The 23,072-nt window shown below is 52.6% G+C and overlaps 1 protein-coding gene across 7 annotated transcripts in view; it reads left to right on the forward strand.

The window, feature by feature from the left end:
• Positions 1-23,072, forward strand: part of PWWP2B (PWWP domain containing 2B) — a 49,649-nt gene that overhangs the window by 12,150 nt on the left and 14,427 nt on the right. Inside the window, exon 3 of one of the 7 annotated variants that reach the window (XM_064514430.1) lies at positions 10,016-10,594. The exons of 5 other annotated variants lie outside the window; for them this stretch is intronic. The gene's annotated coding sequence lies outside the window, so the exon portion shown is untranslated. Of the gene's footprint in view, positions 1-474; positions 886-10,015; positions 10,595-23,072 lie in introns of those variants that run through there. One more of the 7 variants, XM_064514431.1, reaches the window with a different exon arrangement.

Below are 23,072 nucleotides of genomic sequence, written 5' to 3' on the forward strand. Positions count from 1 at the left end.
ATGTGTGTAAAGCTAGAAGTAGCTGGATTTTAAAAAAGAATGCTTGTTTTTGGTTAGAAAAGCTGTGATGATCATTTTAGGGACAAAATAATAAAACCCCATGCTTTTCTGCAAGGAAAAGACCCCCTGTCATTCACTGGCTGCTAAAATAAGTTTTCTGGAAGAAGAACAGGCAGACTAGCAACCCATGAAAATCAAATTCATAAGACACCCTTGGTTAGAGTACAGTCAGGAGAAAAACGCCCACTAAGCATGTTCTCCTGCCGCTTTGTAGCGTCTATTTTTATATCTCGTGTATAGGGCACCTCTGTGCACGTATACCGCAGCGCTGCTGCTGCTTTCTGCTTCACGTGTCTTATGTCTTTTGCACTGCAGCTAAATACTTGCGTAAGTTCTCCTTATCGTGGGATATCTGTCTGGTTTTGAAGCACTAAGTATTAGCTCATCTCTGCCCATTTTGTTTTTATGATTCAGACATTTACAGTTAACAAAAAGTAGCCGAGCAGACTGAAAACTGGGAACGTCGGCACAGTCGATGGTGTTACGGAGCGCTCTGAACCCGACCTGCGGCTTGTGCCTGCCTTCTGCAGACGCCTGCGCGCTGTCGGGAATCGTGTCCCGAAGAGCAGCGGGAGCCAGGATGTGGCCTCATCCCTTCTGAAGGCTGCCTGTGACGGCCAAGCGTGAGGAAAATGGTCTCCTCTAGCTCCGTCTGCAAGGATGTTTGCCTTTATCTTAAGGAAAGCCTTTAAATGCACTTAGGAATCCGAGCGAGGCCGTAGCTGAGCTGCTCTTGGCAAGGCTCACGCTTTGCAGCAGTTCTTTGTTCTCCAGCTTTCAGATTACTTAGAACTGGCTGGGATTAAAAGCTCGTGTTTACTGTTCCTTGAGATAATTCAAGTTGTTTGCTTCCCTCCCTCATCTGCTGTCACCCGTTTGTGATGCTGAAAGGTGCCAGCTTGGCTGGAAAGGTGGGTGGGGAGGGGAGGAGAAAAAGGGTTGGTGCCTCAAAGAGATGTTCTCAGGAGAAGTCGGTCGCACAGCTGTAGCTCCCATGCGTCTCTCGGGATAGACTCTAGCAGCACGTTTTTCTGCTGAGGGTTAGCCAAGAGCAAACATGCAGATGCTTGCTTCATCCTCGCTGTTATCCTCTGTCCCGCAGCGGCTTTCACTGCAGCTTCCTCTCTCAGCGGAGGAAAGGGGAAGCGTGCCGCCCTCCCAGAACCCTCCGCAGCCTTCGGGCAAGACGATACGCCCTTTATTCCTCTTAAAAAGTAAAAATTAAAGCAAGCACGAGTGTTTGAAGCTCTCGGGGAGGGTTTTTCAGGTTTGTGATTTAGCTCAGCTCCCCTGAGCTGCCCGGCCCAGCTGCATTCCCAGCGTTGGGAGCCGATGGGTGCTGGGTTGCGCTGGTGGGAGAAGCTGACTCAGAGGAGGAAGGAAGTGAGCCAGCCGGCCCGGCGCTGCGAGCGGTCCCCAACAATGGACAACCTCCGCTCCTTGTGTTCCTGACTTCAAAATGCAGCGAACACAAAGCGGGGCTGGCTGCTGGAGGAGGAACTCTTGGTGTTGCAGCTGAATGCCTGGCCGGTCCGAGAGAGGAGCTGCTGTACCTGAGCTTTAGTAAACAGCTGAAAATGGCAGAAATATAATGGAGAACTCTTTAAACTACTGAACTGGTTATTTGTGAGAGTTGAACTCCTGAGCTCATTACAGCTCTGAACTGTTACTCGGGAGAGGCTGTGCCTGAAATTCAGTCGTCGTTTCGCCAGGGTTGAGCATCAGTGTCCCGTGAGCGCTGGTGTCTGCCTCGCGTGGTGCCGAGGAGCCGGCTGCACGTGCAGCTGAGCAGTCGTCGTGGCTCCTTTCGGCAGGGGGGAGGTCTCGCTCCCCTCCCCGTCCCCTCCCAGCTGCATGGTCTCTCTTTTGCACCCTCCTTTGCGCCGGATCTGTGTTCATCAGACGTCTGTTAACGGATTTAATCCCTGACCTGAGAGAAACTACCGGGAATTTTGCTTGTGCGCATGGTCTCTTTTCTGGGTTATCTTTGTGCTGGTTTAGTGAGACAACCGGTTTGCAGGACAGGCTCGGAAATGAGGTGAGCCGCAAGAAGATGTGGCCTGCAGGAAAGATGCGAGTAAAGAGGGGTGTGAGACCTTCCCCCTCCAGAAGCAGCAGGCCGAGATTGCCCCACGTGCACCTTATGGGTGACTGCCATGGGGTGCAGCCATGCTTCTCCTTCCACACCTTGCTAAAGGTGTTTTGCTTTTCCCCTTGTTCTTGTGGTATCCTGGTGTCCATGTGTCCCTGTTCACGAGGCCATGCTATGGGCTGGATTAGTGCTGTGCTCGGGCTCCTAACTCACTGCCTTTAACCCCTTTTGGTTGTGGCATTCTCGTTTCCAGGATGGCCCTGAAGTGTCTGCCCGGCTGTAGCCCAGGGGAGGAACGCGCATTGCTTTGCGTTCACTGTCACGGTAACTTCACTTTTACGTAGCTTGAAGTTTATATTTGAAGTTTGCTGGGTTAAGTGGCTTTTCTTCCAGTACTTTCCCAAGTGCCAAAGCCCCAGCCTGCTGCTTGCTAGTGTTACAACAAACAGGTTTGCTGACATATCCTGGCTGTTAAATTTAGCTGCCGGAGAGACGCAGCCCGGCAGGTATGTGACGCAGCGTGCTGGGCATGCCTCTAACCCGGAGCAGCCAGCTGCACGGGCCGGATCCTGCCCTCCGGGGGTTCGGGATCTCACACGTGGTTTGGGGAGAAATGGCTCATGGGGCTGCTCTCCTGGTCTGCCTCGTGGGCTGGAGGGTAACAGAGGGGAACGGCGGAAGAGACGTGTCCCAGGGCTTCCCTGTGCCTGCTCCAGGGAGAGCACCACGGTTTGGGGCTTTAAAAAAAGAAAAGCATATTTTGCTCTGACTCTTAATGTAAGTGTTGGTCTGTAGAGGTGTGGGGCCTCAGCAGGCTGAGTAAATCCTGCAGTACTTAGAAGCTGGGGCTCCGGTTCTGCTTTGTGATCCCCCCGAGTGGTTTCTCGTGGCAGATTGCTCTTCTCCCTTCCCCGCTCCCAGCCCGCTCACACAATAAAGCTTTCTATAAAAATTCCTTGTAAAATTTCATGTGCATCTCTGCATGAAACAGCGTACAGTATGTATACTCGTTTGCTTTCTCACTCTAGAGAGTCCTTTATTCCCCTCCCTTTGGTCTTTCCCAGGCGGTGGCTGCGATACCATTAAACTTTAAAATACTTTTTGAAGGTTTTAATTTTACTGCTATTAGCTTAATATAGTCTCAGTATCTGTATATTTAGCAGTTCATCACAAAAAGCACAGTGCTCCTGAGTACAGCAAAATCGGCGCTTATTGCAGACTTGCTATATTTAGTAAGTTCTAATGTAAAATCTGGAACGTTGGGTTATGACTTCACCTTCAGAGACGTCCGGGGCTTTGTGTGTGCATGTCGCTGGTGTTGCTCGCCAGCGGTTTATGGAGCAACATGAATCACTTGTCTCCTTTACCTCCTCTCCTCTGCTCTGCCAGAGGCACAGAAAAGTTATATAACTTTGTGCTGATACAGAGCTGTGGTGGTGACTGATGATAATGTGATGATATAATGATGATAGCTAACGTTTTAAAAGCACCTGCCTGATCACATGAAATATTTCAACCTGGAAGATGAATGCTTCAGAGAGTTTTTTGTTGTTGTTTTTTTTTCTTTTCTTGGCCTGATCTCCAGCTGGTTCAGTCAGCTAGCACCAAGCATCAGACTTCATTGCTGTTTCGCAGAGTCCTCCTCCAAGCAGCTCGGAGGGGGCATCCGTGCACGCCGAACGCAGAGCAGGGGAGCAGCTCTGAAGCGGGCACCGTGCACTCGCGTGCCCCAGCGCCGGGCGTCCGTCGCTGCACGGCCGCTCCTGTGCCGCCCGCTTTCCCGTTTCCAGAGGAGCCTGTGCGTTTGGCTCGCGACCGCTGTCGCTGCGTTTGGAGGCCTCTCGGTCCCTGTTTGTGCCATCTGCCGCCCCTGGTCCCCTCCGCCGCCCCACACAGGTTTTGGAGGTGCCAGCAGCCCCTGCGCTGTGCCATTTCTAACCGCACACGAGCCGCGCAGCCGCCCGAGAACGCTGCCTGCCTACGCGAGCTGTAACCTCAGCTGCCGGAGGAGATCCGTGTGAGCCCAAGGGCTTAACCGCTCTCCTTGGGAGAACAGCACGCTGCTTCCTCTGGCCCCGGGGTCCCGAAGCCCCGGCTGAGGCTTTGGGGGCTGCTCGTTCGGCCGGCAGCAAGGCTGATCAGCGCTGCAAAGAGAGGGGATCCCCCCCCAGCACCATTAGCCTGCCCCGCGTTCGGGTGTTGCTTGGGTCGGCTGTAGAAGCAGGGTCTCTGCCGAGGGGCTCGGGGCAACAGTGTTTTTAGTGCCCTGTGTCGGGGGAGCCAGGGCCCCCGGAATGGCCCGTCCACGTCGCCCCTCGGGTGTGAACTCGGAGCAGGGTCACCGCGGTGCTCGGGTGCTTGGGGGGGCGAGGAGATGGGCCACGTCTCTGCGTGATGGAGAGTCATGGCTGGACGAAGAGTCTGGAAACTCGCTGCTCTGGCTGCGGTTGACAACATTTGCATGAAAACTTCCTGCAAGGAGGAAATTTCCACAGCTTCTCCTGAATTACCTTAATTTACTTGTTTGGATCGTAAACTCACATGGAAACTTGGGGATAGTTCTGTGCAGAGGGGAGTGCTCGTTACTCTTCGGGAGAGGAATGAACAAGGCTTTTAGGCAATAACAGCGTCGTTCATGCCACGTAAAGCTGCTTGGCACATTAGGCTAGATGATGCGATGGGATGACACAATATTTTCCATGTTAATGCTCAGGCATGAAAAGTAAGCTACGGACAAAAGTACGGTCTTAGGCTTTGAACCTGAAAATTGGTGTGAATACTCTCAAGTATTGGAAAACTTGCAGACTGTTGCTGGCCTGCCTCCTCGCGTCTTGGTTTGTCCATAAAGCAGCCCTCGCTGCCGCCGGGATCGGCACGAATGGAAGCGGCCGCGTGGGCTGAGCGCCAAACCTTCAGCGTTCGGCCAAACCAAAGGCCAAAGCTGCCTGCTTGTGTCCCACAAACTAGATTAAGAGCTGGTGCCTGTTTTATTTTTTTAACCAGCTTTATGCGCGTGTTTTGCACTCTGTATGTGTGCACTTAAAGAGTGCATGGGCTTTGCATTAGTGGGTTTATGGAGTCTTGCACATCCTGGGGTTTTGTGTGTCTGACGGAGGCTTCTCGCGTCCATCGCCGTTCAGGGAGGCTGGGGCTCGATACCGCACTCCTTAGAGTTTGTCCTGCTGCGTACGATAACCCCAGGCTGTGCCGGAGCGTGCGGGGCGGCAGGCAGCTCTTTGCACCCCGGTCCGTAGAGGCGCAGCACGGGCGGCAGGTCCGCGTGGGGCTCTCAGTCGGGCGTTGTGTGCGAGTGAACGTGACTCATCCCAGCTTAGCAAAGGGGCCAGAAATTCTCTCCGGCGTCTTGCGTCTTAGTCTCTCGCGCACGAGTTCTGTCACCGCCCTGCGTTAGTTGTGTAATTATCTGTTTGGTCACCAGGTATGTGTGTCTTTCCAGAAGGGAGGAGCAGGGTATTTTTTAATGAAGCTTTTTTTTTTTTTACTCCAAGTTCATTAGTTTCTGAAGGAATCAGTGCTTTTAAGTAGCGTACAACATCCTGTGCAATCTGCATTCAGTTCTTGCTGTTGCAGGATCGGACAAACCTGTTTTCTTCACCAGGCGTGCTTCCTGCGTGTCCTCGGCAGCTGCAGACGTGCACTGTCGCACAGTTACTGATGCAGTTTGCACTGTGAGCGGTGACTTGCTCTGCTGTGAGTCAAGCCAATAACTTGAGCTTTTCTTCAGGCTGAGAGGGACCCTGTCTAAAAGCCAAGGACCCTCAAACGTGATACCGGTTTTCCATAGAGGCTCGGAATGGTGGAAGTTAATGCTGGAAAACGTGCCTGGCGGCCTCGCGAGTAAGCTGAGCACTGCTGTTCCGGGGCTGGCCGGTGGCTCCCGGACCCTGTGTCTGGCCCACAGGAGCGCGGAGCTCCTGCCCGTGCGTGGCTCCAGGCCAGTATGATTCGGTAATCCTTGCTCCTCCCCGCAAAAAAAGATAAGAAGATGCATGAAAAGCAAGGACCTCCTCGAAGCACTGCAAGCGGTGGGGCTGCTCCCCCTTTCCCCTCGGCTTCGCAGGCTTTTGGGCAGGTGCCGTCTTTGGAAGTACGAACCCGAGGAGGCCACTCGGCCGTCTTGTCGGAAGTCCTCTGGTTTCCAGGTGGGGTGGATTGGCTAGTCTCTGCGCACCCCTCCTCCTCCGCTGCCGGAAGATGGGACCATTCCGAGCCCTCGCTCTGGAGCTTCCTGGAGAAACTGTCTAAAGAGGCTGGATTCCTGCTGAGGGCCAGACCACCCACCCTGTGCAAATCAGGTCCCTTGGGGTGCCACAAAACCACTTCAAAAGCAAAATTAAGAAGCAGTAAAAACATTTATCCTGACTACTGCAATACTTATTTCCTTTTGGCTTTTAAGAGTCTGTTCGGTGTCAGGTACTTGCATAAAACATAAAGTAGGAAGTAAGTTGTCTGAAGCAGCAAAGTGGTCCTGAGCCCCAGGTCGTAGTAGAATACGGTGCCTGTCCAGGTCCGTTTTTTCCCTTTTCTCCAGACAGAAAATGTCTGGTCTCTCCAACGCAGGAGCACGTTGATGCACAAAGCAGGACTAGGCGAAGCAGAAAAGACCAGCACAACAAAATACTAGGTTTTAGCTCTGCCAGGGTGGCCCAGTAGTTACATGAAAATCTGCAACCTGTATTATTTCAAAACATCCTCAAGTTGAGGACTTAGTCAACATCTCCTACCACCTGACTTGTTTGGGTGAGAAAAAGTTATGTGTTTCTACTGTCCAGGTAGTAATTTTTAGAAGGTGGCAGTACACACTTTGCAGCAGAGCTTCCTGCTGCTGTTCCTGCACTGGGTCTTAGAGCTCAAAAATTGCACCGTTTTGGAACCAGGATAGTATCTTGACCTCCTGAACACCTGGTTTTTGGAGGTGGTTTTTAACTTCTGCATGACCTTTGTATCCTGAACAGGTTAGAAATAACCCCGTTGGAAGAAAGCTGCGTGTCTGTCCGAGAAGCACAGTAACTGCGTGGTGGTGGTGGTGACTTCTTTTTCCTTCTTTCGCTCAGACGCGCGTGCTTGTCTCTTGGGCTTCACCTTCGGTTAACCTGGTAATGTGCATTTCTGGTGGTGGAGCAGCCATTAATACCCGTGAGCACAGCTGTTGTGTTTTGCATTCCCTGCAAACCCTGGCAAATGCAGGACCTCATCTGGTGTCACGCCTGGCCCCTTGCACCGAGGTACTTTATCAAGGCAGAGGGACTCGGGGCGCTCCGCGGGCCCCGGAGGAGGTGCTGGCGATGTCCTGCCTGTGCCGGGTTTGGGATGGTGAGGGCGGAGGCTCCGGGCGGGTCTGCAGGGATGGCCCTGTGGGGAGGATCCCCGCGCAAATCCCGTCAGGATGCAGTGACCTCAAAAGAGAACTCGGCCTTTTTTGCACTCTGCTGCAACTGTTAAATCTGAATTTGTGAATGGTTTTATTTCATCCAAAACGGCATTTTTTTATTCTGAATAAGCCCTTGCCTTCAGGAGAACTTTCTTGGCTCTGCTGTTGACGTACGGTTTAGCACAGGCTGCTCGATCGTGCCATTGTCCTGAATCACTCAGTCCATTATGTTTTCATTACTCATACGTGTGTCGGGGCTGCAGTAATGTCCAGAATATAGCATTTAAGCTGCTGCTCCATCTTTAGGCCTTTTTTTCTCTTTTTTAATATAACAGCAGCCTCTGAAGCTTCCCAGAGTCCAAGCGAGTGGCTATGAACAACTGTCCCTGTGCTGCACGTATTGAACGCTGGTTGAAAACTCCTGGGCCTGCTTGGTGGGTTACTTAAAATAGACACCTGAGCTCTTCCAGGAGGAAGCCTCTGCTCCCTCGCTGAATGTGAAATTCTGGAGCTCGGTGTTTCTAGACCCAGGACAAATGCCTGTCGGTCAGTAATAGCACCAGATTTGTGAGTGAGTTTTATGCGCTTGAAAATCTCGCTCTTCGTCAGAAGGCCACTGAACTGATTAATCTAATATCATTTTTATCGGTTTACTTCGGGTAACGGGCCTTGTTGTGACACGTCCCGGTTACTTAGGAGCAGGATGATTCTGCTAAGTACTGCCAGAGTTTTTGAAATCTGCTTGCAGTCTTTCTGTGGAGTACAGCTTTTAGGGCAGATGTTCGTGGTGTGTTAAACCAGCTGCTTTAAATCTTAAAGAGAAACGTGTGGGCACAGCATAAAATCATTCTGGCCAGTGAGACTGGGCAAATCAGGGTCACTTTTGGACACCATGCCCTTAGAGGGGATGTTGGTACGTTTTCAGCAGCACTGGAAATGCGATCATCTTTCTGCTTCTGGTGCTGGCATTCTTAGTTTAATCATGTTCCGTACTTATAGGTCACCAACCTCAACTGTGAGGGGTTTTTAAAGGCCTTTGATCTTTTGTTTCATAGCATTAATCCCGTTTGTGTGTCAGGAACACAGATTTGAGCCTGCGGTTCAGGCTCGGCCAGTTTGGATGATGGGGCACGGACGTGTGCTGGGACCCATCGCGCTTTTGAAGTGGTCCTGGCTGAGCTGTATTTGCAGCGCAGTGCAGCGATGCTTCCGCAGCATGAAAAGTGTTAACGTAGGTCTCCCTGCCGTTTCTTCCATTCGTTTCTGCATCGTTGAGCTGTCTTCTCTGTCGTCTTTTCTGGCTTCTCCACTTGATCTTGAAGACAAACGGATGTTCCCTTTAGACTGTTTTATGGGTTCCCCTCTCTTTTAACCTGACTTACAGGGCCAAAGCAATACATCTTGCATGCCGGGGTAGAAAAGAAAAAAGTCCCGAATGGCATAGATAAGGACTTCTGTCTTTAAGTTTTTCTTCTGACAGGCGCATCTCTCTCCGGCAGGGCTTTCTTTTCAAGCCTGTCGCCTACTCTTAGTTTTAGTGTGTGGTATGTAGTGAGGAGTTTAGCCAAAACGGCAGGGATGTAAGAGGCCAGGCGTGGGTAACTTCATCACCTTCTGGTAGTTTTAATTTGGAGTATATAGTTTTGCATTTTAATTTCTCAGTTCAGAAGAATATCTTTTACCCTTTCGGACTGCCTGAAGATTCGTCGGAAGTGGTCTGGTGCGTCAGGTCACCGCGCTCTTAGAGGGACCGGCCGTCGGGAGCATCGCGGTGTCCTCCTGGGGCCCGTGCAGGCCACGAGCGAGAGCTGCTGGTGCCCCGCGGAGGTCGGCCGCGCTGCTGTGGCCGTCGGTTCCCCGTGGAGCCGGGAATGAGGAGATGAGAGCGCCTGTGCCGAGCGGGGACGTCAGGGGAAGGTCCCTCTTGCCGTTGGGGTCAGTCGTGCAGAGGTGGCTTGGCTGCTGTACCTCCTCACTTAAAACGTGGTTCGGGTACCGTGGCGGTGCTCGATACCCCGAGCGGTTGCAGATAACTAGAAAAACTTCTGTACGGCTTCGTCTCAAGGGGGAAAAGGTCCTGTTTTACAGATCCTGTTTGGAAGCAGAAGCAGGACCGACCCGCTGCCCTTCCTGGGGCGATCTCTGTAGGGTCTCGTGGTAGGTTACCTACAACACCCCACCCTGGAAGGAGGCTTGGAAGCCTTCAAGCTGGAGACTGACAGCTCCTTGTTATCACTGACGTTTTAGTCGTGTCTGTCTTGGAGAAAACTCCAGCTCTCTCTTTAGATCTGTTAACTTGATAAGTTTCTTGCAAAACTGTGGCTGCTGCTGTTTTTGGTCTGCTATGCAAGTTTAACGCAGGAGAATTCCAGACTATATTTAGACGCAACCGAGGCGCGTGTGCCTCGCCGCTGATGTTGGCCGGGTCTGTGCCGCGTGCAGTAACCTCTCCCTCTTTCACTTTCTTCAAGGTAACAGAAGATAAGAGCACAGCTGTTCTCCTAGAGTGTCACGAAGTCTGTAAACATCCTGACATGCTCCCCAGGAGAATCGGGAGGTTGCCATGCACATGACAGGAGGACGAGTTTCCTTGTCAGATTGCGCTGCTTATCATCTGAGAGAGGTGACAGGCACCCGGACGTGGAGTTAGGAGGCTCTTCTGGTGTGAGGCTGGCAGGAAAGTCTTGAGGATGCTTTAACCTAGGAGGAGAATTTGAGAAGTCATGCGGCAATGAACTAGGGGAACAGCAAATACCACAACTTGGAATGTATTTATTACTTAAAAGTTAGCTATTCTTGATAAAATCCCAAAAATTATTGCTGCTGCTTATTTTACTTACAGATTTCACACACTTGTTAATTTTAAAGCTACCAAACTTTTACTCAATACTGTACTCTGAGAAATGTAATTGGAGCAGGACATGCAATAGAATGAAGTCATTATAGTGTCTTAAGTACAATGGACTCACTTTGTGTCTATTAAAACTTGGAAAATGTGCAACACTTAACAATGTGGCTATCATTGCATATATTAAAGCTTTTTAATGTCATTTACTGCAGAGCTGAGAGAATCAACGTTTTCAAGTATATGAGCAAGCAGTCAACTGGTAACTTAGGTTGTTGTGTGTCCCAAATGTTTGCTTTCTCATCACCTGCAAGAGTGGGCAGTACAGCCTTGGTTCGTTCATGCTGTATGTGTAGAGAGGGGTTACGAGCCTAATGGGACCAACTGAAGGATGAGCTAACGTTTTGAACTAACTTTTCTGTTCACCCCTTCTATTAAACGAGTGTATCTTAAGACTTCTTGAACGCATGCGGTTGGATAGCAAGGGCCCTCATCCTTACACATTGCCAGAAATGAGTAACAATCTTAAAAAAACAAACCAAAACGAAAACCCTTTTGCATCAAATTTAGAGTACAAATGGTTTACAAGCTAAAGTGAATTATCAGCAAGCTTGTGGAACTGTATCACTTAAATTCTTTGGATTTGCATAGTCTAGCTTTCCCTTGGAGTCCCTCAGTTTAGTGGCATTTATTTGTGGTAATCTGTCACTTCTGATGCTAGAGAGAAGAGCTCGGAGTTGGTCCTGTTAGGTAAAATGTTGGCTGCATGTGCCAAAAAACTAGCTTCAAGCTAAAGATGGTTACACAGATTCTGCTTCCTGTTTGTTCTCAAATGTGTTCTAGCAAACAGTGCAATGAAGCATTTTCAGATTAGAAGTAGTGGACAGGCAAACATAGCAGCTCCTGTTTTCCTGGTTCGTGCTGGTTCGTAACGTGGTCTTTCGAATGCCAGCAAGAGAGGTCAGAGCTTCCCTTCTCTGTTTAACAACAACAAAGTTCAACAAAAGAAGTCCAACACCAAAAAGAATTTCTGCTCAGCCTCAGTAATAGCAGGCAGGCAAAGACGTTTGCCTTGAAGCAGTTGGAGAGCTCGTATAAAATATGCAAACTAAGATTCAGTGCTGAAATAGGACATCTGTCTCCTGAGACCAATTTTGGCTACCTCTGCAAATAAATGAATTTCCTATTTTCCAAAAATAAGTGTGAAGAGGACAGCTGTACATACTGAGGGGAATGTGTGCCTGCACCTTGTGTAAAGCCTTTGTAAAGCAGTTGTTTACCTGGGCAGCTCATTTTCCCCTCTCCGGAGCAGCCTGCTTGGCTGGCAAGGATATTCTTGTGCAGTGAGCTGCTCCCACGCATGGAGACAACAGTTTTACCTTTCTCAGCCCCTCTCTGTCTGTCTGCTCTCTGCATGCAATTTTTTCTAGCATCTTCCTGAGCTAGGCTTAGGGTTAGCTGATGGCTGTGTGAGGCAGTTCTGCTTTTTGCTCATTTAAAAAAAAGAAAAAACCGCCAAGAAAGCAGTCGCCCCACATTCTCAGGTAAAGTACTGGTCTGTTCCCATCTCTGGCGGGGCGGGAGGGGCTGCCTCTGCCTGGACCTTAAACAAGGCTGCTCTGTTGTTAACGCGTTGTCAAGAACACAGGTGAGTAGTTGCTGCTTCCCTGAGAAGGTTAGCAGATGTCCCCTAAGTCCCATGAACAGGTAAAAACGGCCTTAAGAGCAGGCAGCTGGTCTCTGCTGGATGCGAGGGGGAATTATGATGTTTGGTGCCACCGTTTTGCTCTAGGCTCGTGGCAGTGCTGCAAACGAAACAGGTTGGAGAAGGTAAGATGAAGCACGGTGTCAGCTCTAGCAGTGGGTGCCGTCCCCGGGTGCACTGGTTGAAGAGCGGAGGGATTGCAGGAGTTTTCCATGGCAATCAGACTGCAGTGAGACCTCAGGTGCACCTGAACGTGCTCTCCCAAATGTTTAAACCATTTAGCAGAAACTTGCCTGTTTTCTGATGAGGCTTTGATATGTTGTTAGTCCCTCAAAATTACAGTAGTAGTCATGTTCCTCAGTGCTCGTGGAGAACTGAAGGGTCTCGTATGCGAGAAACCTTTCCAGTCTGCCCTTGCAGGTTGCTGTCACCCACGGCACACTGCTGCGTTACCCGAGACCGTTTCAAGCCTCGTGGAGGGCTGCCCCGTCCTTGCACCGCACCGTGCGGCACCCCGGAAACTGCTGGGCCTGTTAGAAGGCAAATAGTGGCATTTTCTTACCCAGTATCCAAGCAAACGGAGAGATCAAGGAAAAAACGCCGGCACTAAGCCGCCTTCAGTTCCTTGGTCAGCGTCTCGGGTTGGAGGGGTTGGTTTGTGGCTTGATGCGCGTGTGTCTCAATTAACGCCAGCTTAAAGCTTGGGGCAGGCACGTGAAATTCAAGCACGGCAGGTGAATCGCCAGGTTTTTGCTGCCTTACTGAAAGCTGCTGCGGAGCGTTTCAGCAAAACCGCCCCAGGCGAGAAAGCAGAGCTCCGGGGCGTCCGAGCGGGGGGAGCGGCAGGGTCCTTCTTGGCCAGCCGCCCGGTTCCAGAACCGGCTTCAAACGCCAGCCTGGAGCGACGTCCCCACAAAAAGCTCACCTGGGGTCTGCGCACGGGAACTGAGGAACTTGGCCCACTTAACTCCTTTGGGAAATATTATTACTCAGTTCTGGCAAGGCTTGAAGAAAAAACCTTGTAGTAAATTGCTTTCTCGCCTAGGCCATTATGCAGATAAATGAGAAGAAATTTTCAGCAAATGTGAAAGCATAAACCAAGAGGAGACTGATGTTTCACTTCTACAGTAACTTTTTTTTCATTCAGAGAAGAAGTTCCTAAATGTTTTTAATACTGTGGAGTTTTGAATAGCTTACTTTAATCTTCTGTTCTGTGAAGATAAAAGCTCCCCTGGGTTAAAAGCGAAATGGGAATTCTTCAGGAGTGGTGAGCTCTTCTCAGTATTCTCCACAAATTGGTTCTGCGCTGGCCACTGAACATCATTCACCAGTTCCTGCGTTCTGTGAAATTTCACTTTTTGTTCAGCGTTTAAGGTTTCCCTGCACCTACTTTTAAAACTCGCAAATTGCTTTAGGAAACGGTGGGGCTTTTTTAGTCCATTCTAATTCTTGTTATACCCTAGGTTTATCATCGTCTCCTCTAATCCCCGCTGTGGTTTTGGAGGTTTTCTCCTTCACGCTACAGCTATACTTTATGCTTCGGCCTGGACAGCTGATTGCCCAAATGAAAGCTCTGCCGAATCTGAGTTTGTTTGGCTCGGGGGGGGGGGGGGGGGCAGTATTTATATTCTGACTTTATTCAAACCAAGGCTAAACCTATTACTATTCCTTGTAATAAGACATTTTGCTAATATTCTGAATCTATAGATTGACATTAAAACATAGGTGCATAATCCAAATTCTTCTTAACTTAGCCTGATGCCTGGTGTGCCTCGAACAGTTGTTGAGGTGTTGAGTTTATTTAAAATGCCGGTGCGAAGGACTCGCTTTAACGCGGCATTTGCTGTGCCTGGTAGAACCACGCAGTTTCTGAAGGGGAAACTTTAGTTTTCCTAATCGGAGAATGAGTTTGGTTATTTCAGTTCAAAAATACAACGTTACCAAATGTTTTTCATTCCATCTATTCTGACTTACTAGATTTATTAAAAGGAGCTAGGTGCATAGGTGGCCGCATTTTATGGTTTCTAGTGCTTCGTGAGATGTAGCATGACTCAAAAAAGCTGGCGGCGAGGGCAGGTGACAGCGCTGCGAATGCCGATTTGAGCCCGGAGTGAAGCCGTTGCAGTGGCTGCTACAGAATAAAAAAACAGGCGTCTTTGCTTCCGTGGAGGATCCGAAGGAGTGGATGCGATTTTTCGCGGTCACGTTATCACGGCTTGTGGTTAGCTCGTTGGCTGCTAGGAGCCCGCAGAGCCATGGGAGCTTCTGGTCCGCGCTTCGTGCAGACCCGCCTCGGTGGTTCCCAGCTGGGAGCATCTGCTCCCAGGGCCGTGCTGCGTGATGCAGCCGGGAGCGGGAGCGGGGCCGGGTCGCGGCAGCTTCCCGCGTCGTTGCCCGGGCTGGAGGGGATGCGGTGCGGCAGCCGGGGCCGTACCTTCGTGGTCGCGGTTCGTCTCGGCGTCCCTGCTGGCCGTTCTCGCCGTGCTCGCCGTCACCCGAGGCCACCGCCGGTCCCCGCTGCCCGTGGTGCTGGCGGCAGCTGGGGATGCTGGGGGGCGGCGGCGGCGGGTGCAGGTGCCCAAACTCGGGTTTTGCCAGCGCGGCTGGCGGGAGGCTGCCCGAAAGGCGGGCGCCTGGGACGCCTGGGACGTGCAGAGCTTCCCCCGGAGCCCTCGTCTCGCCGCCCAGCTGCCTTTCGCCACTGCCCACAAAGCTCCCGCATCTCCCCCAAAGAGGCTACCTGGCAGAACTGCCCTAAAACTCACGAAAATCGGCCTTGGTGGCTGCTTGCATGTGCGGGCAGCACCACGGTGGAGCGCGGAAGCCGGTCGCGCGGGAGGTGCTCATCACGGTGGGCAATCCCTTCTCCTCCCACAGGAGGAACTCCCGAATTTCTCGGACCTTTCCATTGACACGAAGCAAACATTTTTCGTAATTTGACTTTGAAATTCCAGTGCTATTTTGACCCGGTATTGGGTAAGGGAAGAGAAATTTGAAATGCAGGGGGTGAGAATGTTTCCCGATAACTCGCTTCCCGGGGGGAGGAGGAAGAGCTGCCGCTCGCCTGCCTCGGCAGTGCAGAAGCATCTGGCCCCTGCAGCTGGGTCCCGCACGTCCTTCATGTGGCTCTGGGTGTTTGAACAAGCCGGTCGATGCTCAGCCGAGCCCAGTGAAAGGCACGAAGCTCCGCTGCGCGGCCGTGCTGAAACCGGTGTTTTGCTGGAACCGGCTCCAAAGTTGTCGAAAGCCCCCAGCGTGCTGCCGGGCCTCCACGGGCTTTGGGAGACCTGCGCTTGCCTCGTTTCGGGCTCTGCTCTTAGGTTTTGTGTCCCTGGCTGCCCCGGGAAACCCGGGCGGGTAGCTAGAGCCAGACGTGATCGCTCGGGTCGCGGGGCTGGATGCCGGCGTCTGCCGCTCCGCTGCCCCGCAGCCGCTTGCCCAAGAAGGGAGCTTTCCTCCATCCAACGCCTCTCTTATGTGGAAAGCATTTTCTTTCCCCTAAAACTCAAAAATTTTTTTTGAAGTGCATATTATAAAACCCAAAGTTGGGCAAGCTGTTTTTAAAACTAATTTCTGAGGAAAGTCGCAGAAATCGGAAGCTGTTTTGCATTATCTACCAAAATGTGAAGCATTTGGCTTCAGTGAGCAGAACCTAGTGTTGCTCACACTAGAATAGCGTTGCAATAGAAGATGTGAATGGTGGCTAAGCTCAACATGTAGGAAGACCTCATCGGAGAGTTTGGGGGGGGAGTTTTTGTGTTTCTTCTTGGAAAACACTTGATTGAGGTAGTGTCATACTAAAAATAAGGAAGCATCAAGCTTTAATAGCAAACGGAGCCAGAGAGGGCTTTGCGTTTTGGATGGAGACCTGTAGTGTGTTTAGCCCTTGAAAAGAAAAAGGAGACCCAAGATGAAGTTGGATTATTGTCTACAAATACATGGTAGGGAAAAGGGCAGGGTAAATACTGGGAAAGAAAATCGCTTAACCCATGGGTTAATGTTTGCAGAAAAATGAATGTGATTATGTTGCCCATGAATAAACCTCGGCTGGAGATCGGGAGGACGTCCTTGGCGGTTAAAGCATCATGGATCTGGGGCAGGACGGCTCCCGGGCGCTGTCCAGAGAGCTCCTGTGGCTGAAGGACCTGGATGTGCTTCTCAGAAGAAACCACCTGGTTTGGGCCCACATCGCAGGTCCTGGTGTCGGCGGCGTGGGCGTCCCGGCCCTCCGGCCCCGCTTCACGTGGGCTGCGTGCGAGGGGGTCGGATTTGGGTCTCCAGTCGTGTGTTTGCTCCGCGTTGGAAATCCAGCCTTGCTTTGCATCTTCTCCCGTGCTGGAAATCCAGCCTTGCTTTGCATCTTCTCCTCGGCTGGGGCGGGGGACCCTGCGCTGCTCCTGCTAGGACTCTCCTCCGCCCCGTAATTTCACTCGGCGTTATTGTTTGCAGAAGCCTGTAATGAGGCTGGTGGTTTTAATTTGCGCGCGGGCGTGCACTAATGAAGGGTTTGCAATCCGGCTGCGCTGCCCGGCGCTTCGTCCCCGGGCGCCTGGGCTGCTTCTTGCACCCCGGCTCGTGTTTACTCCTTTTTCCCAAAGTTTGCCTCTCGGCTTAGTGTTATCTTGTGATTTCGAGCTCCACGAGGCGAATTCCCATCTGGGAATCGTCAGCTTTGTCCCTCAGCTTTCGGTATTTAATTACGTATTGCACTTCCTCCGTAGCCTTTCTCTGCATTAAAATGGGGCGATTTATTATTTTTGTTCATTCCTGTCTCTTGGCCAGTTTCCAACCTCTGATTTCTCGTGGTGGCTTAGTAGGTTGACGTAGGGATTTTGTAGGAAGGCGGCGGTGTCCTATATGTCTTATGAGCAGGTTCTGCTCCAGGCGCGGGCGCAGTCCCCGTGTTTTGTGTTTTCTGCTGAGGCTGTCAGGTCACTTTTGTTTTAGTATAATGTCTTTTTTCCTGTTTCCCTTGTGGCTTCAACTAATGAAGCAGTTTGCTTGCCTTAATATGCAGCAGCTTTCTCGTGGTGGGGCCGGGCGTGATCGGCTGCTCCTGAACGCTGCCCGGCTCAGCCCCGGCGGCTTGTCCCCGCCGTAGGAAACTGCTTGGTGTGAGAATTACCCCAGTTTCAAGAAACGGGAGTAGGGGTCTGAACAGAAATGGCCTTCAGAAACATCTGTTTCACCTTTCTATCTCCGACCTGTTTTTAAAAAATCATTTAGATAAAAAAAAAGATTGTGCAATACATAATGCAATTACCAGGGTGACGTACAAATGAGTTTAAAAGCTGCGTTAATGCAGCTTCACTCTTACAAAGAGGCTCCCGGTGGGGGGAGAGCTCTGGACCCCCCGCCCGCGAGCCCTCGTCCGGGCAGCCGGGTCTGTGACACCAGTTTCTGAGTTTCGGGTGTTTTTCGTGTGCTGATGCTGCTGGATGCTGCTGGTCTGCGTCTGGTGCTGGGCTTCACCAACCTGGCTGCGTTGAGACCTGATGCACAGGGTTGCTCGTAGACGGGGAGGACCTGCTTCGGGATCTCCTCTGCTCCGTCTGCAGATGTTTGTTGGCTCCGGATCAGACTTCTGCGCCAGGAAGAACCGGGTTTTCCTGAGGAGCCGAGTCTGGCTTTACGTCCAGCAGCGGAGAGGGAAGCTGAAACGCAGGAGCGGCCTCGCGGGTCTGCGGCCCCCGGTCTCCATCCCGCCCTCGTGGGAGGCTCTGGCTCAGGGCTGTGCTGCTCCCGCCGCCGGCAGCCTCGTGCCCGGGTCCGATTCGCCCTCATTTCAAGGTCGAGCCGTTCGTCCCGTCGCGGGCATTATCGGCGCAATTAGTGATGTTTCCCTCCCCTCAGAGAGCCGGGGGATTAGCTGCGATCGGCCAGCGGGGATCATCGCTTGCACAGTGGGGATGGAAGCCTACTTCAGTTTATTTTTGTCGTACCTGCTTTTCTGGGTCATATCATTAGCGTTTCCTTTATTACGAGCCAGTGAGGCCTCTTTGGGAAAGCGCTGTGCTTGGGAAAGCGTTTTCTCGTGCAGGGGTTGGTTTATTTTTTCCTTCACCGAAAGTCACTGGCCAGGGCTGCTGTTTTGCCGTGCCCGAGCGCACCGCACCGTCCCTCGCTGCCAGGTTTGGACCTGCCGCTCGCTGCGCGTGGGAGCGAGCGGCCGTGGCCAGAGGTCGGGATTGCATCCTCTGGGAATTCCTGGCTGCCGTCATCACTCCTTTCGGGAGTACTTTGCATCTGCACGCGCTCACCGGGACTCTCGCTTCAGCAAAGTAACAGGGTTTTCTCAAACAAGCAAGCAGGGTGGTTAGGAGCTGCTATATAACCATATCCATCTTCCCAATCCGGATAAACCTTATCAGCCCTGTCACCTATTCAGTGTTATGGGAAAAGGCTAATTAATGGAGGAGAGCCCGAGGGAAAGGAAAGCAGTGCTTCATCTGAACAAAGTGAAGGCTGAAGCGTTCGGGAGCCGACTTTACTGGAAACAGGAAGGTTTGTTGGCTTATGGTAACCGAAGGTGCATAATGGTCTGCAGAAACTGTAAATAGAGAAGTGAGGTCATGCAGCGGGAACAAAATAAGAAACACATTCTTGTCCAGTTGTTTTCTTTCCTGTCTAGAAAATATGTCCTAACATTCACATCCTATATTCTTACTGGAAGCAGCATCGTCTCCGGTGGCAGCCGGCGTCCGTCCCCGGGGCCCTTGGCGCGCGGTGCCGGGCGGTCGGGTGTCTCCGGGGTCTCGCGGAGCCGGGTGCAGCCGTCAGAGACCATCTGTAGCCAGGCATGGGTTTCCCTCGCCTCCTGTCCCGTCTGCAGGCCCTGGTGCAGCGTGCTGGTCACCCGGGGTTCAGCACCGACCTGCCAGGAAGGAGCCCAGACCGGCAGAGCAGCGTACTGCTTCCCTGTCCCGGTGTCAGAAACGGTGGAGCTGTGTTTGATGGCGAGGTATTTCAACGTCGAGCAGACATCTCTCATGGGAAACGCCAGCTAAAGAGTTTAAATCCGGCAAAAAGCGCCCCACGCTTCTGTCTGATGATGGAAAGCATCAAGCGACCTTAACTGTTTCAGTGCTTCCAGTAATGCTTCTGAGGATTTTTCTGGCATATAAGGAGTAATATGCAAAACAGTAACCTGCACTGATGTACTTAGCAATATATTATTGCTCAGTGAGAGCTGTATATACCGATATACGACAGCGTAGCCTAAAGCAAGTAGCACAAACTCCCCAGCCTGCTCCCAGCCCATCTCCATCCCCACTGGCTCTGCAACCCTGCTCTGCCTGTTTCCCACTCATCATAGCGCAACTTCTCTCTTTCTCTCCCCAAAAAGGGCATCTGCTTCTTTTTCTGAGTCTCAGGGCCAGATTGAGTTGTTCTGTCCCAGTTTCTGTTTCTCCCTTTTTCGCTTTATAACGAAGCCAAGTGATCTAAGGAGCAAACCGCAGCCCTGGGCCTGTCTGTCGGCCGTCTCGGATGGGCGTGCGACCTCCCGACTCGCCCGGCCGTGTCCGTCCCTGACGGGGCGCGGAGCCAGCGCCCCAAAATTACACTTCTGGGTCGGTTTGGGGCACAAAGCGTTGCACATACCTGGGTTTTTTGCTGCAAAAGCAATGAATGCAGAAATACTCATGTGTGCTAGCTTGTACTAACCGTTTCAGAGACTAGCCAATGAAGCAAACCTCAAGAAACTTGAGAAACTCACTTAATTCCTTTAGAAACCTGAGAAATTCACTAAATTCCTGTAAGGGAATTCTGGAAAAAGGCAATTTTTCAAAGACACGAGCCTTTTTCAGGAGCAGACGTGCCTTTCAAAGCCCAGCGCGCTCCAGCACCAGAATGGCGATGGGAGGCAGCAGCGCTGGAGACGCGACGCGCTGGAGCCGGGCCAAACCTGCCGGACCGCGACCGCGGGGACAAAATAACGCTCCCAAACGTCGCTTGAGGTTGCAGCTTCATCACCAGCAAGGAACCGGTGCCCAGAGGAAAAAGGTCCACCTGGTAATATTGGGAATGCAAATAACTGAGCCCATTTTTCCACTGTTCTGTGGTGCGTGTCCTGGAGGACTTCTGGTTTGGGGGGTTTTGTGGGTTTTGCAGACCCAGTCTGCTGAGGTCAGCTCCTAAGCGATGGCAGTAATGCAGAATCGCACGGCAGCCTCAGGTGGACCTGCTCTCGCTTCCACCGAGGTTACCCCAAGGAACGTCCCTGCGAGGTCTGCGTCGGTGTGCGGCCGCCCCAAGCCTGGTTTTCTTACCTAGAAGCAGAGAAAATGGAGACCCCCAACCCCCCTGCCCCAAAGTGCGCTGAGTTTCATGAGAAAAACTTAGTTTTTCCTCATTTCCCTGCAGAACTGGCTTCATCGTTTGTGATGCTCCAACTTAATCGCTGGGTTTTATTGTTTTATAAACAGTGATTCCGGCAGCTCCTATCTCCTATTAAAGGAGTGAAATGAATTGCTTATCTACCAGAAACTGGGGATTCGAGGCATTTTGTTTTGGCCTTTTAATTGCGTTTAGGTCTTGCTCACTGAACTGCAAGCAGTGGCGATAACTTTGTCTGCGTTGTTTGCAGTCGGGGTGAGCCGAGCGCTGCGGACGGGGCTGGCGCGAGCGCCCGCGGTCTCGGCGCGCCGGGGCCTGCTGCTCCCTCCGGGGCGAAGGCTCTGCGGCAGGACTCGGGGCGAAGGCTCTGCGGCAGGACTCGCTCGTTTACCGCCTCCGCCGAGAAGCGCGTTCCTGTAATCACCCGTCCTGTACGTGCGCGTACGGGTCAGATAGCACGTGCCCGTGCCGTTGCCGTCCTGACGCACGTTCAGGGTGGTGAGACACGTAAAGGAGTCGCCGGGGAACCTGCGCTCCCAAAGCCGCACGGGCTCCTGAGTATTTAAGCTACTTTAGGGAAGAGCCTATAGGTTCAGTCCCCTAAGGATTCCCAAGGTTTCGCCCAATTACTTTTTTCTGGAAACGGGTTTCTAACTCCGTTGTTTCCCGTTGTTTCTCCGGCTGCCCTGGAAGAGGAGCCATGGCTGCGCGCGGTCCGAGCCGGAGGGGTAGGAGGTCGGGCTGGCCCATCTCCTTTTCGCCCTGGCCTCTCCTTGCTCGGCAGCGTTTCCATTCGTTCCTGAAATAAAACGGTCCGGATTTAAAGGCGGCTGCTCTGCGGCGGGGAGGTTTTGCGTGTTCCCGTGCCCCGGCTGCAGTGCGCAGCGGAGATCGCCGGAGAGGCGGAAGAAACGGGGTACTGCAACAACCTGATTTATTGATGGAAGGAATAAATCATTCCTCGATGGACTCCTACCCGAACAACCCGGCGTAACCTCGTGCCTAAGTTACAGTCGGTGTTTCGGAGCGGTGTAATCTGGCGGTGCACCAGCCGCGCTGACGCAGGCACCGCGTCCCCACTTTGTCTTGTGCCGGCGCCGGGGGAGAGCACGAGTGCAGCTGGTTTATCCTGAAATCACCAGTTTCGGGACTTTCGCTTTAGGCGACGTTGTGCTCGTGGCACCCGGAGGCCCCACGTGGCCGGAGCCATTTCAGCTCGTTCAGCGCAGGGAACGAAGGGCTGCGCGGCCTCGTAGGGGTGCAAAGCCTTCCCCTCACTGGCAGGACTTGGGCTTGGAGAGGTGGTTTCCCTTCCAGCAGAGCAGCTTTCACTGAGCGCAGAGCTTTAAAGACGTGTTTGCACTTCTGACGGACGCGTGAGCCTGCTGCAGCGCGTGAGCTCTCTGCAGCGCGCTTTTCTCGACTGTTTTATTTCATGTTTTATGTTCGCGCTTGATGATAAGTAAGAAAATGGGAAACAGCTGAGTCGAGCTGCTTTTTACACGAGCTTTGGCACGCTTCGCGGCTCCGGCATGTCTGTCCGGCTGCGCCCGCGGCATTTTGCATGGCTGGTCCTGCACGGCCCTGCACAGCTCTGCACGGTCCTGCACCGTCCTGCACCGTCCTGCATGGTCCTGCGCAGCTCTGCACGGTCCTGCATGGTGCTATACAGTCCTGCACGGTCCTGTGCAGCTCTGCACGGTCCTGCATGGTCCTATACAGTCCTGCACGGTCCTGTGCAGCTCTGCACGGCCCTGCACAGCTCTGCACGGCTCTGCACGGTCCTGCATGGTCCTGCATGGTCCTGCACGGCTCTGCACGGTCCTGCATGGTCCTATACAGTCCTGCATGGTCCTGCGCAGCTCTGCACGGTCCTGCACGGCCCTGCACGGCTCTGCACGGTCCTGCACGGCTCTGCACATTCCTGGTGACTTGCTGGGGTGATGAAATGGGCACATGCACGGTTGGCTCCTTCGCGATGCATACGGGGAATTCAAGATTTTTATTTTCTTTCTATTTTTTTCCCTCTGCTTGTTTTTCCATCAGATGCTAAGGTTTTGTCTGTCCAGGCGCTCTGCAGAAAACCATAATGAGTTACGACAGGAGGTGAAAGCCGAGCAACGGAAAGCAGGAGCGCCTTGTCGGCAGGCTGTCGGCAACGCTCTGCTTCCCGTCTCGGCTCCGCGTTTTGCTGCCCGTCCGTGCTGCCCGGGCGGGCGGCGGGTCTCCCCGCACCAGGCGTGCTGCACTGCCCAGGCTGGCGGAGGGCTCCCGCCAGGAGCGATTTTATCCTTTTTTTAAATGAGTACGTACTCCCTGAGCCAGCTTTGGCTGTGATAAGTTGTGGTTATCTTTTTTTCCTAATACTCAGTTTTTTTGGTGACATACTCGTGAAAATTCAGCGCCGCGTGCAGCCGGGGCGTCCTCCGGCTCCTCCCGCGCGCGGCTCTGCAGCCGGCAGGGCTCGGGGTTGCGTGTGCGCACAGCTCGTGCTGCTGCCGCCAGGCGCCACGACGCCGGGGCGATGGGCACGCCGGCACGAAATGCTTGGAAATTGCAAAGCCCCGGGAGACTTTCCGTGCACGGGCGGGCGGGAGCAACACTGCCGCATTGGACCTGCTCCGACCCCGCGAGCCGGCGG

The sequence above is a fragment of the Dromaius novaehollandiae genome, chromosome 6 (assembly GCF_036370855.1).
Source record: "Dromaius novaehollandiae isolate bDroNov1 chromosome 6, bDroNov1.hap1, whole genome shotgun sequence".
NCBI classification, from domain to species: domain Eukaryota; kingdom Metazoa; phylum Chordata; class Aves; order Casuariiformes; family Dromaiidae; genus Dromaius; species Dromaius novaehollandiae.